We start from the raw sequence: 16,393 nt of genomic DNA on the forward strand, positions 1-16,393 counted from the left end.
GCTGTGGCATGACCATTGTCAAAATGCTAGAAAGAAGAGAGACTGGCTCTTAGACCAAAGGAATTTGGGATTTGAAAGGACTTCCAATTCCAGTTCTATAGATTTTCTTCCTATTAGCCTCTTCATGTGCATCAAATGTAAATTGCAGGCTAAACCTACAGGATGAAGAGAGTTGAAAGACTGCTGCCTAAAAATGCCCTTTTCCAAATCTGTGGGTGCAGAAGCACATTGAAAAGCAGCTACCCAGCCTGGCGGTGTGGCACATGCCTGCAGTCTCACATACTTAAGAGGCTAAGGTGGGAGGACTACTTGAGCCCAGGAGTTTGAGGCTTCAGTGAACTATGATGGTGCCACAACACTCCAGCCTGGGAAACAGAGCTGGACCCCATTTCCAAATAAAAAAAAAAAAAAAAGTAGTTACCCAGGTAAGGTGGATGATCAAGTACACCCAGTCAGAAGCACACAAACCTTACCCTTTACCCAAACTCTGTCCCTTACCTGGCCCATTTCCGGTCTCTAGAGGAGGATCAGTTAGGGGGTGTGACCCAAGTTACCAAGATAATTAACTGCGGAAGCACGAGTTTTTTTTTCACTCCTTTGGCCTCTAAATATGAGAGATTTTTACATCTCTTGCCTAGCTCCCTCTTATTCTCTACCCTCTCCCCAACACGCATGCAAATCCTAACAAAAAAAAATCCTAAATATAGGAAGACAAACTTTCCTGACCTACCATTTTGGCCCACCTGCAACCCCTGTCCCCCGCCCCCCCTCCAATTTTTTTCTCTCCTGAGCCTCTGCTCTTCGCTTCTAAAATAAAAAAAAAAGAAGAAGAAGAAGGAATTTTCAATAGTCCAACTTGTCAAGCGAAGACCATCTTTTAACTTTCAACAGCAGCGAAAGCCGTGTGAACTCTTGGTGAACCAAGATTGAAGTCATAAATCACGCGTACAAAGGCGGCTGCGGAGGCTGGCGCGGGCTGCTGCACCTCTAACGCTTTCTGGGGCTGACAGGCGGCGGCCCAGCTAAAGTTCACAGCGCCCGGGGAGGGCCCGCCCCCGCCTCCCCTCCCGCCCCCGCCTCCCCTCCCGCCCCCGCCTCCCTTCCCCCAGCCCGGCCCGGACCGGTCCGCCATGCGGCCGCCTGAGCTGCGAGCTGAGGAGGCCCCTTGGCTGTTCCCGCAAAGGGCCGGGGGGCGCATTTTCTCTCCCGCCAGCCAGCTCCATCCTGGTCATTTACTCCCAGCCTTCCCTCACCCCCCACCCCCACAGCCTGCTGTATGTAAATAGGGAAATAGATCTACACGGACACAATAATTTAGCTTGGTTGGTCTTTGGCATTTTCTACAAGACCCCAAGAGATGGACTTTCCTCTCCCCTTCCTCCTTTTAGAAATGGCATCCTTCATCTCTGTCTATGCAGGCCCAATTATCCAGATCCTCGGGGCTCCAATAGGGTCTGAGTCATTGGAACCAGGAACACCTGGCTGAAACATGCCACATAATTAGATTTTCTTTTTCTTTTTCTTTCTTATTTTTATAAGAGGCCTGGAATTAGCCTCTTCGACTGGGGTGGAGTAGCTGGGATGTGGGAAAGGAACACCTTCATACAACTTCCAGCTTTCAGCCCCTTGGAGAGATTTCCAAATTCCCTGGAGCCGCTAGGACTTCCTTTCCTCGATCTCTCGGCCACCTTCTCCTCCTTCTCCGATCTTTTTTTTTTTCCCTCCTCCCACTGTCTTCTCTACAGTTTAATCAAAGTTCAGCGACTCCACTTGCCTCTCCTCTCACTTCTTTCGGAAAGCGGAAACCAGACGACCCAGCGGCCACGGGACGAGTCGCCCCAACTCAACCCCAGCAGGACGCTGGAGGGGCCTCCCTTGCCCACCTCTCTTCGCTGGCACTGGCCTCCCGCACCCGGGTCTGCAGTCCCTCCGCCATCTCACAGGTGTGCAGCCGCTAGGCCTGGGGGATCCTAATGACTGGGGCTGGATACGAATGCCTTCGTGTTTCCCAAGACCCCCGGGCCTGCTCCACAAAGTTTGAAGGGTGGGTACACCCCGACCCAGGCAAGTTGCTCCCCCAAACCCATGACTGACTAATCTGATATGACAAAAGCCCATGATGGATTTGGTATATGTTAATTCACAATGCCCTTTCCTCCAGAATTTAACTATAAGTTAATACACACCGGAAACCACGCGCATACACGCTCCTTAATGGGCTTAGGTATTAGCCAGTCCTAACGATGCATACAAATGTGCTCTGCGCTCTGTAGACCCCTCAAGATTTACGGGCCTTGAGCTCTCTGAAGCTGTAAACAAGGAGAAAAAAAAAGAGAAAGCGAAAGCCACTGGGGGGGAAGAGACAGAGGCCTGACTCGCCCCTCCAGGTTTTGGAGAGAAGGGATTCTTTATGTATTTTCCTTTCCTTGCAAGCTCGGTGCGTGTGGGTTTTGGCGTTGGTCTGGGGGTGGTGTTCTGCCTGAATGCTGATGTGCGAGGGCAGTGTGTTGTTTGCGTGCTGGGGTAGGAGGCCTGCCTCTTCGGATTGCTGTGCAGGGACCTGAACACAGCAGGCATTTGTGAGCATATATGCGTGAGTGTGCACTGTGTTAGGGTGTGTGTGTGTGTGTGTGTGTGTGTGTGAGAGAGAGACAGAGAGGGAGAGGCAGGCTTCCACCTGGGCCAGGCTGCTGTCCCTTGAACGGTGGTGAACAAATCTCTAACAACAATCATAATAACAATAAATAATGAATAATAATAATAAAACAGTAGTTAACAGTCCCTCCATAACAGAATAACAATAAAATGCAAGAGGAAATATTTTGAGGTGGAGACAGAAAGAGTCAGGATCACAGCATCTGAGGGGGAGATAGGAAAGGAAGGGAGGAAGAAAGCTTCTTAATATGCTCTTGGCGGGGCTGGGGTTGGGAACCCCTTTCCCAGACAAGGGACGGAGCAGGGGAAGGAGAGCCAGGAGGCCACTCTTTATTGCTTTTTTTCTCAGGCTTCTGCTTTGTGTGATCAGGGAAGGGATCCCACATATGGGTATGGTTAATGGATTTGGAGACTCTCTAGGAGCCCCTGTTTTAAGAAGGAGGCCAAACGTGCAGGCTCAGGCCAAGTGGCAAAGATGAATGAGGTGATGACCACAGCCTTGATCCAGCAGGAGCTCAGAGATGACTGGGAAGACGGGGGGTCCGAACGGAAGCAGAAAAACACTTAAGGCCGCTGGGAAGTTGGGAGAGCCAGGCTGGGGCTCCGGCAGGCCCAGGGAAATTTCCCTTTCTAGGCTCTTTATTAAAAAATTTAAAAGGAGGAGTTGAGGTGCCTTGAATTTTCCTTCGCGAGTTTGGAGACCAGCCGATTTTTCATGAAGCAAGCAAAGACCGCGGTCCCGGATCCTGCAACATATACCTCATTTTCTCCAGGTACAGTTTTCTGGTCATTTAATTAGTTTGTTTTCTTGGGGGAGATGGGAATCACAGGCGTAGAGATAGTAAGTTTGCTAGAGAGGAAGCCACCCCACAGTTTCGGGTCTAACGAAATCCCTCCTTTAAAAACATTTGTACCCCAAATAAAAATAAAATTAAAGAGGAATATAGAAACACAAATTAGCCAACTTTTTTAAAAGAGAAAAAAGAAAAGAAAATCATCGTAACAAATGAGCGTGAGAACTTCTAAAAAATTTGTCACGAACCCTTTCAGAGGTCTGGATTCTTTTTCAGTAGCCGGTGACCCATTTGGTCTGAAAACAGAAATACACTATCCACTGAGTCACTTATTTAAAGCCAGCACACACATGCACACATACACACACACACACACACACACACACACACACGCATTCAGAAAGCCCTGGGTGCCCTCGCATTTGGAAACAACACCGGGTGGAGGACGCTGTGATACCTAATTGGACAAAACAGCAATAAAATAAGACCAGTGGAAGTGCTGAGCACAGGGCGCAGGGCTAGGGCCCGGGTTTTGAGTTCCAGGCCGCCAGCGAGGCAGCGGCCCCGGGAGATGGGGGGGCCGGGCGGTCAGGCACCGGCTGGCGACTCTGCTCGGCCCCCGCAGCCCGGCCTGCAGCCCCTTTCCCCCAGCCTCTGGGCCTCGTGGGCTCTCTCCTCTCTGACGCCTGTTCGGGGCTTCCCTGTTGAGAGGGTTTTAGGCCGAAGGGCCAAACGACTCAAGCCAGGCTCTGCTTTTTCATTTTTCTCCCTTAGGCCTCTCCACTTGCCCGAGCTCTCAGCCACCAGGAGACAGACGGAAGGGGCTTCTGGGCTGCGTTGGGAGCAGGCACTGTCCCCTACCCACTCCTGCACAGTTTCCCAAAGTCCAGCGACCTCCGACCCTCCTTGGGGGAAAAATACCAGTACCCAGACACCTCTGCACCCTGTTATATGACTGGGCTTGCTTCAGGAATATCTTACAAAGAAGAAGAAGAAGGAGGAGGAGGAACGGCTTGGAGTCATGTTTACATCTAGTTCTACTGATCCGTTCACATCTGGAGAGTTTATTTATAACTCCCTCTATAACTCTCTGTTTGGAGGCACTGGTGGCTCTACTGACAGACTGATGTCTAGGAAATATTGCTCTATGTCTAACGTACCTAAATGTGCTGTGGTTGTATTTACAGATTTACGTTTGAGGGAAATATAATTATTTCCATTGTATTTGTGCATATACAGTAGTTATAGGAGCAGATTTATATATGGGAAAATATACGACTCTCTTACAGCCATCCAGCTTTATGTACATTTGATATCCTGACTGATTTATATCTCTGAACAGCTATATAGATAAAAACGTATATTGTTAGAATTATGTATCAGGAGATATATACTTATTGATTGTGAAATAGAGTAGTTAGAGCATTCACTTAGAGCCATATATGGCTATGGAGATATTTCTATATTATTATCACTATATATAGGCATATCTATTTATAACTGCATAGTTATAAAAATAGACATAAGTAATTATAGTCCTATATGTGCATGCTGCAATCTCTCTCTAGAGTTATAGACACTTTCAAATATAACTCTATAGAGAGATCTGTATGTATATAAGGTGTAATTATCTTGTGATGTGTTTACGTTGGGACTTAGGCCCGTCTGTCTAGAACAGACATATTTATATGTAGGGGCTGGGAGAGACTTATTCACAGATATCTGCAGAGGGCCAACTGGAAACACTGTATCTGCCCTCTAGGAAACCAGCTAGGAGAGTTGTGTACTTATGGAGGGATGGAGTTACAAAAGGGTAAATAGAGCTCAGGGAGCCTTAAGGAAGGGAGGTGAATGGAGGGTGGGTGGGCTCGGTTTGAACAGATAGTGGGAGGAAAGGGGTAAACACCAGCACCCACCAGAAGGCGAGAACCAGTTTTGTGAGGGGCTGGTCCAGACAACTGTGGACAAGGAGCTTGTAAAATGAGAAGCGGCTAACAGTCCTGCCACCTCACCCTGAGACACTCTCCACCGAGGAAGCAGCCTTCAGTTTGGCTTTTAGTGCACTGTAGCATAGGGACTGTCGTGTCACTCCTGTAGTCCTAGAGTGTTTCTGTTGAACCCTAATTTTTAGGTCTCAAAGAGTGGGCTTCAGAGATAAAGAGGTTTAGGCAGGGACAAGGCGAGGAGCGTGGGGTGTACTTTCGCTTTCCAATAAGTGAGGTAATCCAGGAAAATGAGTTAATTTGGCCAAATAAAGCTTGTTTTTATGTGGGCCTCCTGTGCCCTGGTGGGGATGTAGGATGGGACCAGAATCTGGTGGACTGAGGAGTGAATTTCCAAGCATTGGGCCTGCTCTGATGGGGGCTTGGGGAGGTTGTCCTCACCACCTGCCCTCCTTCTCTGAGGTATGAGTGGCCTAATTCCCTCTGGGCACAGAGGGACTCCTTCAGCTCCCTAACAGTGCTGCCCTGGGTCTTTTCAGGGAGAATTTGACTTTAGGAACAGGGAACATGGACTTACCCCACCAGATCTCACTTCTCCCACTCACAGCTACACCACTCTTATGTCAGCCTCATTCCAGGCGCCACTTGGCCAGGGGTCCACAGTTCTTCCCCTGCTACCAACCAGCCCAGTGGGGAAATACCTCCCACGACTGTCAGTTTTTGTGTTTGTGTGTGTGTGTGTGTGTGTGTGTGTTTTAACCAGGGAGTTAGAGATAACTTCATTAACTGCATGAAGGAATTGTCCTGAACTCAGTCTCTGTGGCAGCAGAGAAAGATGAGCTCATCTCTCTCGCACCATGCTCACTGAGCTTCCAGCCCTACTGAATTTCTTCAGTAACAAACTCTCACATGTCAGAGCCTTTGCACATGCTTCTCCCTCTGCCTGAAAAGTAACCTCTACCTCCTCCAATAGCAAACTGCCACTCAACCTTCAAAACGCAGCTTAAGGATAACTCCAGAGCTCTTTCCTGATTTCAAGCTAAATGCCTTTGCTATATTATCCCCCATGTGCATACCACCACCACCACCACCACCACCACCACCACCACCACCATCACCACCAGCACCACCACCATCACCACCAGCACCACCACCATCACCACTACCACCACCACCACCACCACCACTACCACCATCACCACCAGCACCACCACCATCACCACCAGCACCACCACCATCACCACCACCATCACCACCACCACCACTACCACCACCACCACTACCACCATCACCACGAGCACCACTACCACCACCACCACCACCACCACCACCACTACCACCACTACCACCATCACCACCAGCACCACTACCACCACTACCACCATCACCACCAGCACCACTACCACCACCACCACCACCACCACCATCACCACTAGCACCATCACCATCACCACCACCACCACCACCACCATCACCACCACTACCACCACCACCACCACCACCACCACCACCACCACCACCACTACCACCATCACCACTAGCACCACCACCATCACCACCACCACCACCACCATCACCACCAGCACCACTACCATCACCACCACCACCACCACCATCACCACCACTACCACCACCACCACCACCACCACCACCACCACCACCACCACTACCACCATCACCACTAGCACCACCACCATCACCACCACCACCACCACCATCACCACCAGCACCACTACCATCACCACCACCACCACCACCATCACCACCACTACCACCACCACCACCACCACCACCACCACCACCACCACTACCACCATCACCACTAGCACCACCACCATCACCACCACCACCACCACCATCACCACCACCATCACCACCACCACCACTACCACCATCACCACTAGCACCACCACCATCACCACCACTAACACCACCACCACCACCACCACCACTACCACCATCACCACCACTACCACCATCACCACCACTACCACCATCACCACCAGCACCACTACCATCACCACCACCACCACCACCATCACCACCACTACCACCACCACCACCACCACCACACTGCACTGATCCACCACTAGCCGATGACTCCTTTAGAGATCTTGTCTTTGGGTATTTCCAGATACTGTCCTATACAGTAACAGATACATTAAAAATAATAATTTTAAAAATTTATTAATCACGGCTGGAAAATACAGTGAACCTACTGATTACACTGGAAACTGGTAAAGAAAGGTAAACAAGCAAACATTTATTCTGCCTTTCCCATATGAACAGTTACACTGGGCAACCAAGTAAGAGGTGGTGGAAACTTTTCTTTTTATAAAACAGTATTCCAGATAATAAAATGAAGGAGTAACACAACTAGAACATTATCATTTTACAACTCTTAATGAATCAACAGATCTAGGCATTAGTCACCAACAGTTGCTAGTGTCACAAAAAGAGACAACCACATTTTGTGCCTCCTGATGAAAGAATGCACCACAACATACGAAGCAGTCTTGTAAAATAAGACTGAACCTGACTCTGACCAAGCCTCTGGTTCTAACTACTCATTTGGAAATACAGAAAATAGAGAAACATCAGGGATAAACCTGGTATTGAATCTCATGAATCAGCAAAATCCTGACTACAGGAACTCTACAGGGCAAATAACCCATTTCTTTAACAAATAAATTGTGAGAATAAAAAGGAAGGTGGCAACCTACAGATTAAGACACTTAATCGCAATATGTAAGCCTTATTCAAATACTTTTAAAAATTGAGACATGTTTACCTTAACATAGAATATGATGACATTATGGATTTAACTGTCAATTTTTTTTAAGTATGATGGTGGTATTAGGTTTTTCTTAAGCCTTCACTTTTTAGAACTACATTCTCTAATATTTATAAATGATATCACATTATGCCTGAGGCCAGGTGCAGTGGCTCATGCCTGTAATCCCAGCACTTTGGGAGGCTGAGGCGGGTGAATCACCTGAGGTCAGGAGTTCAAGACCAGCCTGGCAAACACAGTGAAACCCCAACTCTACTAAAAATACAAAAATTAGCCTGGCATGGTAGCACTCACCTATAATCCCAGCTACTTGGGAGGCTGAGGCAGGAGAAGTGCTTGAACCTGAGAGGCGAGGTTGCAGTGAGCTGAGATCACACCACTAACACTGCACTCCAGCCCGAGCGACAGAATGAGACTCCATCTCAAAAAAAAAATTAAAAATAAAAATAAATAAAAGCACAGACCCTACAGAAAAGACTGTCTGGGCTCAAATCCTGTGTCCATGACTCACTCTGAGCCTTAGCTTCCTCAGCTGTTAAAAAAGACAAAAAAAAAAAAAAAGGACAATAGTAGTCTTTACTTCAGAGGACTTTTGTAAGAATTAAGTGAGTTAAGATGGTTATAACATATAGTTCTCCCAAAACAGTGCTTCATAGAAGTTTTCATTATCATCCCCCTTCCCACTTTACAGAAAGAAACACGGACCTGGAGAGGTGAAAAGTGACTTGCTTAATGACTTGAAAACCATCTTCCAGGAACTGTGCTTAGCACTGGTGGCAAAAACTGGCTATTTACCAAAGCATTTCCTTTTCCTCCTGGCATATGGCTAAACTACATTTCCCAGCTTCCCTTTCACATGACTGTTCTGGACAATAAAATGTGGGCAAAAGTGTAAGATGCCTCTTTACTACTCCCAGGCCTTGTCCCCAAACCTCCCATGCAATCCCTCACCACTTCTCACCCTCATTTGCCAGGTGGACATCAATGCCTAGGGCAACAGAGAAAAGATTAGCCTGAGTCCCAGTATGACTTAACTGTTACTGTGTTACACTCTTGAAATTTCGGCCATCATAAAGTCAGTAAGACTGTATTTTTTATGGACTCATCACAACAATCATTATTCCTATTCAACAGTTGGGGAAACTGAAGTATAAAGAAGTCATGGTCAATTACTCAATGGTAGATCCAGAACTTGAACCAGCACTGGCTTAATACAGAGCTCGGGATCTTAAGTGACTTCCAAGATCATAAGACCAGTAAGGGCACCAAGATTTCTAACTTAGAGTAGATACATTTTATATAGAATTTTGTTAAGTATTCCTTAAAATATCACTTTAATATGCCACAAGAATAACCACAGAATAGTGTTACTTTTAAAGTAAAAAGATATAAATAGGAGCCCAAAATGTTAAGTGGGGTTTTACAATCAAGAAGACACACCAGAATAAGATATTTTTAAAATACCATGTACGTTAAAGAGATCACACTTCCTTACCCTAATAAACAGCCATGTAGTACACGTTTTAACTTTTTAATTAAATATTAAAATTATTAAAAATATTAAATATACAACTTCTATTTGGTTTTACCTGAGCCATTCCTTTATACTGACAGTTACATGATGTGATTTCAGTTATATACGTAGTTATTGGTAATTTTTCAAAAATAGAATATAATGAAAAAACTTCATTTCAATCATTACTGAACTGCACCTACATTAATCACGATATACCTATGAAAAGATGTATAACATATACTAACTAGTATGCCAAAAAAAAAGTAAGTGACAAAACAGTATTTATAGTATAATTCCATTTGGTTTTTTTTGTTTTTTTTTTTGTTTGTTTTTTTTGAGACGGAGTCTCGCTCTGTGGCCCAGGCTGGAGTGCAGTGGCGCCATCTCGGCTCGCTGCAAGCTCCGCCTCCCAGGTTCACGCCATTCTCCTGCCTCAGCCTCCCAAGTAGCTGGGACTACAGGCGCCCACCACCATACGCAGCTAATTTTTTGTATTTTTTAGTAGAGACAGGGTTTCACCGTGTTAGCCAGGATGGTCTCGATCTCCTGACCTCGTGATCCGCCCGCCTCGGCCTCCCAAAGTGCTGGGATTACAGGCGTGAGCCACCGCGCCCGGCCTAATTCCATTTGTTTTCAAAGAACATATATGCCTATGTCTGTATTTTTTTCTACGTACATACATGTCTTATCTACAAACCAAAAACATCTGGAAAAATATACAAAAAAAGTTTCCAGTGATAACCTCTGGGGAGTAAAACTGAACTTGTGATGTATACCTTTTCTTAGAATTTGAATTTATGAAAAGCACATATACCTTTAGAATAAAAAATACTTTAAAATAAAGCTCTATCATTTACAGTAATGCAAAGTGATCCAACTCTGAAATTCCCACATAATCATGTTACGCAGTGAAGCTTTCTAGGCTGGGGGAAAAAAATGTAACCTCTTCAAAAAATAAAAATAAAAAATAAAAATAAAATAAAATAAAAACAAAAAACAAAAAATTGTAACCTCTTATAATGAATATATAAATATATATAATTTCATCAATTTCATTCATTATGGGTATACATTTATACATCTATTTACAAGTAAGTCTGTTTAAATACACATATCCACACCTGCTAAATAAATAAGTATGCTCTGGCCAGGCGTGGTGGATCACGCCTGTAATCCCAACACTTTGGAATGCCGAGGTGGGTGGATCTCCTGAGGTCAGGAGTTCAAGACCAGACTTGTCGACATGGTGAAACCCTGTCTCTACTAAAAATACAAAAATTAGCCGGGCATGGTGGTGTGTGCCAGTAGTCCCAGCTACTCGGGAGGCTGAGGCAGAAGAATCGCTTGAACCTGGGAGGCGGAGGTTGCAGTAAGCCGAGATTGTGGCACCGCACTCCAGCCTGGGCGACAGAGCGAGACTCTGTCTCAAAAAAACAGAAACAAATGAAAAAAGTATCTAATCAGGAGATTTGGAAAGTTTTTCAAGCACACCCTTTTTTGTGAAACTGAGTTCTAACCTGAAGAATACCTGGGATTACATGGCGAAAAAACACAATATATTAAAATTTTAAAACAGTTCCCATTTTAGGCTCAAATTTTATGTTTTGGGGACTACTTAGACTTTTTTTTTTTTCCTGGGATGGAGTTTTGCTCCTGTTGCTCAGGCTGGAGTGCAATGGCGTGATCTGGGTTACTGCAATCTCTGCCTCCCGGGTTCAAGCGATTCTCCTGCCTCAGCCTCCCAAGTAGCTGGGATTGCAGGCATGCACCACCACGCACAGCTAATTTTGTATTTTTAGTAGAGACGGGGTTTCTCCGTGTTGGTCATACTGGTCTCAAACTCCCAACCTCAGGTTATCCGCCTACCTCGGACTCCCAAAGTGCTGGGATTACAGGCATGAGCCACCACACCCGACCAACTTTTTGTATTTTTAGTAGAGACGGGGTTTCACAGTGTTAGCCAGGACAGTCTCGATCTCCTGGCCTCGTGATCTGCCCGCCTCAGCCTCCCAAAGTGCTGGGATTATAGGCATGAGCCACTGCGCCCAGCCAAGTGTCACTCTTAATTTTTTTAAATTAAAAGAAATTAAATTTCTCAATTCTGGAGACTGGAAGTCTCAGCTACTCGGGAGGCTGAGGTAGGAGAATCACTTGAACCTGGGAGGCCAAGGCTGCAGTGAGCAGAGATCGTGCAGCCTGGCGACAGAGTGAGACTCCGTCTCAAAAAAAAAAAAAAAAAAAGTGACTGAGTGTCACTTACGTCACTCAGTTTGTGGTATTTTGTTATGGTAGCTCTAGCAAACTAATAGGAGAGGCCTCTAGTTTACACTATTTAAATTTTCTAATTATTTGCTTTTTTTTTTTTTTTTTAAACACCTGGTGGAGTGCAGTGGCACAATCACAGCTTACTGCAGCCTCAAACTCTTGGCCTCAAGCAATCCTCCCAAGTAGCTGGGACTACAGGCATGCACCACCATACCTGGCTAAGTTTTATTTTTTGTAGACATGAGGTTTCACTATGTTACTCGGGCTGGTCTTAAACTCTTAAGCTCAAGTGACCCTCCAGCCTTGGACTCCCAAAGTGCTGGGATTACAGGTGTGAGCCACCATGCTCGGCCTACACGAACTTTTTTTAAACTAGCAGGGGTTATGTGAATAGTGGGATTACAGACATTTTCTTCATTATGCTGGTCCATATTTAAATCCTCTCCCCCTCGCAAAAAAAGGTAAAATTATACAGCCATTAAGAATGGAATCATGTCCTTCGCAGCAACATGGATGGAGCTGGAGGCTACACTCTTTTTCATCCTTTATCCTAGAAGAAGTAACTCAGAACCAGAAAATCAAATACCACATGGTCTCATTTGTAAGTGGGAGCTAAACAATGAGTACATGTGAACATAAAGATGGAAGTAATAGACTAGAGATTCCAAAAGAGAAGGTAGAAGAGGAGGCACACAGGTTGAAAACTACCTATTGGGTACTAGGGTCACTTTGGATGATGGCTGCGCTAGCAGGCCAAACCTCGGCATTACATAATCTAGCCATGTAACAAACCTGCACGTGTACCCCCTGAATCTAAAATAAAATAATTTTTTTTTAAATTGTAAAGGAAAAAAGTACTAAATGACATAACTAAATATTCTAGACATCATTCTACCATAAGTCGTCCAAGAAAAACCACATTTTACCTTACTGTTTATCATTTGAAATAAAATATTATGTTAAGATATTTTAAATTTTTACCAGTTCCACAAAGGAACTGGGAAGTAGAAACTGGAGAACACTTTGTTAAACAAGTCCTTGGGGATTAAAGAAGTAATAGCTACGAAGTATACAACAGTGTGATGAGTGAATCCTTCTCATATTGGGGTTAAAATGGTCATTATAGCTACTGCGTACCACAAATCCAATCAAGTTAGGTATTTTGTATACATTATCATTTAATTCTCATTACAACCCATCACAATAGATGTTAATTAGTATGTCCCCTATTTTTCGGATAAGGACATTCAAGATCAAACAGATTAAATGGCCAAGGTCATACAACTAAGAAATGAAAGTGCTGAGACTCAAACCCAAGTTCATGTCTTAAATCCCATGCCGTTTGATATTAAGGACCACGTGTGTTTAACAAATATTAGACACCTGCTACAGACACACACACTGTGCCAGATGTATAAGATAGAGCCATGACCCAAGAAATACAGTCACTATTCTCAAAAAACTTAGAATCTCTGCCAGGAGCAACGGCTCACGCCTGTAATCCCAGCACTTTGGGAGGCCGAGGAAGATGGATCATGAGGTCAGGAGTTCAAGACTAGCCTGGCTAAGATGGTGAAACCCCGTCTCTACTAAAACTACAAAAATTAGCCAGTCATGGTGGCAGGCGCCTGTAATCCCAGCTACTTGGGAGGCTGAGGCAGAGAACTGCTTGAACCAGGGAGGCGGAGGCTGCAGTGAGCCGAGATCGCACCACTGCACTCCAGCCTGGGCGACAGAGTGAGACTGTCTCCAAAAAAAAAAAAAAAAAAGCCTTAGAATCTCCTCTTTAACATTCTGTTGCATGTATGTTTTTTCCTAGGTTTTTTGTCGTTGTTTTTTGATTGTTTTTTTGTTTTTGAGACAGTCTTGCTCTGCTACCCAGGCTGAAGTGCACTGACTGGTGCCATCTCAGCTCACTGCAACCTCCGCCTCCCAGGTGCAAGCCATTCTCCCGCCTCAGCCTCCCAAGTAGCTGAGATTATGGTGCCTGCCACCACGCCTAGCTAATTTTTGTATTTTTAGTAGAGACAGGGTTTTGCCATGTTGAACAGGCTGGTCTTGAACTCCTGACCTTAGGTAATCTGCCTGCCTTGGCCTCCCAAAGCAATGGGATTACAGACATGAGCCACTGCATGCCCGGCCTTTTTTTTTCTTTTTTTTTTTTTTTTGACACAGAGTCTCTGGCACACAGGCTGGAGTGCAGTGGCACAGCTCACTGCAACCTCTGCCTCCCAGGTTCAAGCAATTCTCCTACCTCAGCCTCCTGAGTAGCTGGGATTACAGGCACACACCACCACACCGGGCTAATTTTTGTATTTTTAGTAGATACGGGGTTTCACTATATTCACCAGGCCGGTCTCGGCCTCAGCCTCCCAAAGTGCTGGGATTACAGGCGTGAGCCACTGTGGCCGTTCTTGTTTTTCCTGTCTTTGTAACCAGACTTTAAAGCTCCTCAAAAGAGCTGGAGTATAAATGAAAACACAAAGAGCTTTGAGTCTCAGATCTGGAAAAATTCTAGCTTTATCATATACATACAAAATTTAAATGCTGGATTCCTCACCAGTAAAAGGGTCTTGGATTAAGTGATATAAAGTAGTCCTGTGCTTATCCATAGGAAATACATTTCAACCCCATACCCTACCCCTGCCTGGCTCCCATAAATGCCTGAAACCACGGATGCTACAAAGCCCTATATACACTATGTTTTATATTTTTCTTTGCCTCCAGTGAATTCCCTCTCTTGGCAATGCCTTATAAGTTACCATGCAAAAAAATATAAATGTATCTCATTTATCTGTTCTCCCCTACCCCCCACAACCCTATCTACCTCTCACAGGACTAAGAATTGGAAAGGCCTTAGTGCAGCCACCACCTAACCATAGAAATGATCCAAACTCACATACTACTACTTCTTTATTCTTCAGTAAAGTTCTCCAAACTAAAATGAAATATGCAGTTTGAAAATAGGTAGTAAAAATACAGCTTTTAAAATATATCCTCTATGCTGTTTCATAGCCACTTCACAATGACCCTACTTCCCCATTTATAACTCACCTAGTTAGTTATTAGTAAACAACTCTTAATCAAAAGTAAAAATGAAGGGCTATGGAACTGTTCTCATATCCCCTTTAGTGTCTTAAAGGCACTGTGCTCAGCATTCCACATGCATTATCTTATTGAAAACGCAGTGTTTAATGAACTTGCCTAAAGTCACATCAGAACCACCAGGAAGCACAATTTCATTGTATTTTGTGTGAATGCCCTCCCCAGCACAACAAGAATGGAGCTGTACAATGAAGTGGTCTGGGTCACACAGCTAATTAAGTAATGGAGTTAAGGCTCAAAAACTCTTCAGTGTCTGATGAGAAAGCTCACATTCAAAACCTCCAAAAAACACTGCTTCACATCACTGAAATTAAAGAATAATAATACAATATAAGTAAAATAAAATGAGAATTCCTTGTTATATAATAAGCCAGTTTATCAGCTTTTTTTGGTGAAGGAAGAAAGGGCAACATAGTGATATCTTGTCTCTACTAAAAATTTAAACATTAGCCGGGTGTGGTGGTATGCACCTGTAGTCCCAGCTACTCTGGAGGCTGAGTAGAGGGAGGATCACTTGAGCCAGGGAGGTTGAGGCTGCAAGGAGCCATGACTGCATCACTGCATTCCAGCCTGGGTGACAGAGTGAGATCCTACCTCAAAAGTGGTGTTTTGTTTTTTTCCACCACCCCAATGCTACCTCTGTAACTCACACATGATAGTTTTATAAAGATAACTACCTGGCATTCAGGTTAAAATGACAACTGCACCCAGAATAGGAAAAACTATAAATTATGCATTGGACTCTGCGATCACCAGCCCCTACTTGTAAATTTCAATGGAGATTCACTTTATTTCAAAATTAGAAAACTGATCTCAGAGTTTAAAACCTCATTTACAGCTCCAAAATATTTAGAATCTAGAATTATATAACAAATACTTTCTTAGCATGCAAAAATTATTTACAAATCATTTAAAAAGGATGACCGACTTAACAGAAAAATGGGCAATGACAAACAGACTATTAGTTACCTAACCAATAGCCACTCCCCACTCACAACCTGTTCCTTACAGAGTCCACCTCCCATTATCATGGCTGCAAGGAACATCCTTGCTCTCTCATCCTCACTTGTATCTAGGACATGGATGGATACCAATCACGGCTGATGGGATTTAAGAAAAAAATCTGCTGGCCGAGCGCGGTGGCTCATGCCTGTAATCCCAACACTTTGGGAGGCTGAAGCAGGCAGATCACCTGCCTGACCAATACGGAGAAACCCTGTCTCTACTAAAAACACAAAATTAGCCAGGCATGGTGGTGCATGCCTGTAATCCCAGCTACTCGGGAGGTTGAGGCAGGAGAATCGCTTGAACCCAGGAGGCA

General features: G+C 44.8%; 1 long non-coding RNA gene across 1 annotated transcript; it reads left to right on the forward strand.

Moving 5' to 3' along the window:
- The first annotated feature begins 3,234 nt into the window (after window positions 1–3,234).
- Window positions 3,235–4,741, forward strand: LOC134757225 (uncharacterized). Its single transcript, XR_010130908.1, has 2 exons — window positions 3,235–3,428; window positions 4,224–4,741. It is a non-coding gene; the product is annotated as an uncharacterized lncRNA (long non-coding RNA).
- Window positions 4,742–16,393: the final 11,652 nt, after the last annotated feature.

Source organism: Gorilla gorilla, chromosome 16, assembly GCF_029281585.2.
Source record: "Gorilla gorilla gorilla isolate KB3781 chromosome 16, NHGRI_mGorGor1-v2.1_pri, whole genome shotgun sequence".
NCBI lineage: Eukaryota > Metazoa > Chordata > Mammalia > Primates > Hominidae > Gorilla > Gorilla gorilla.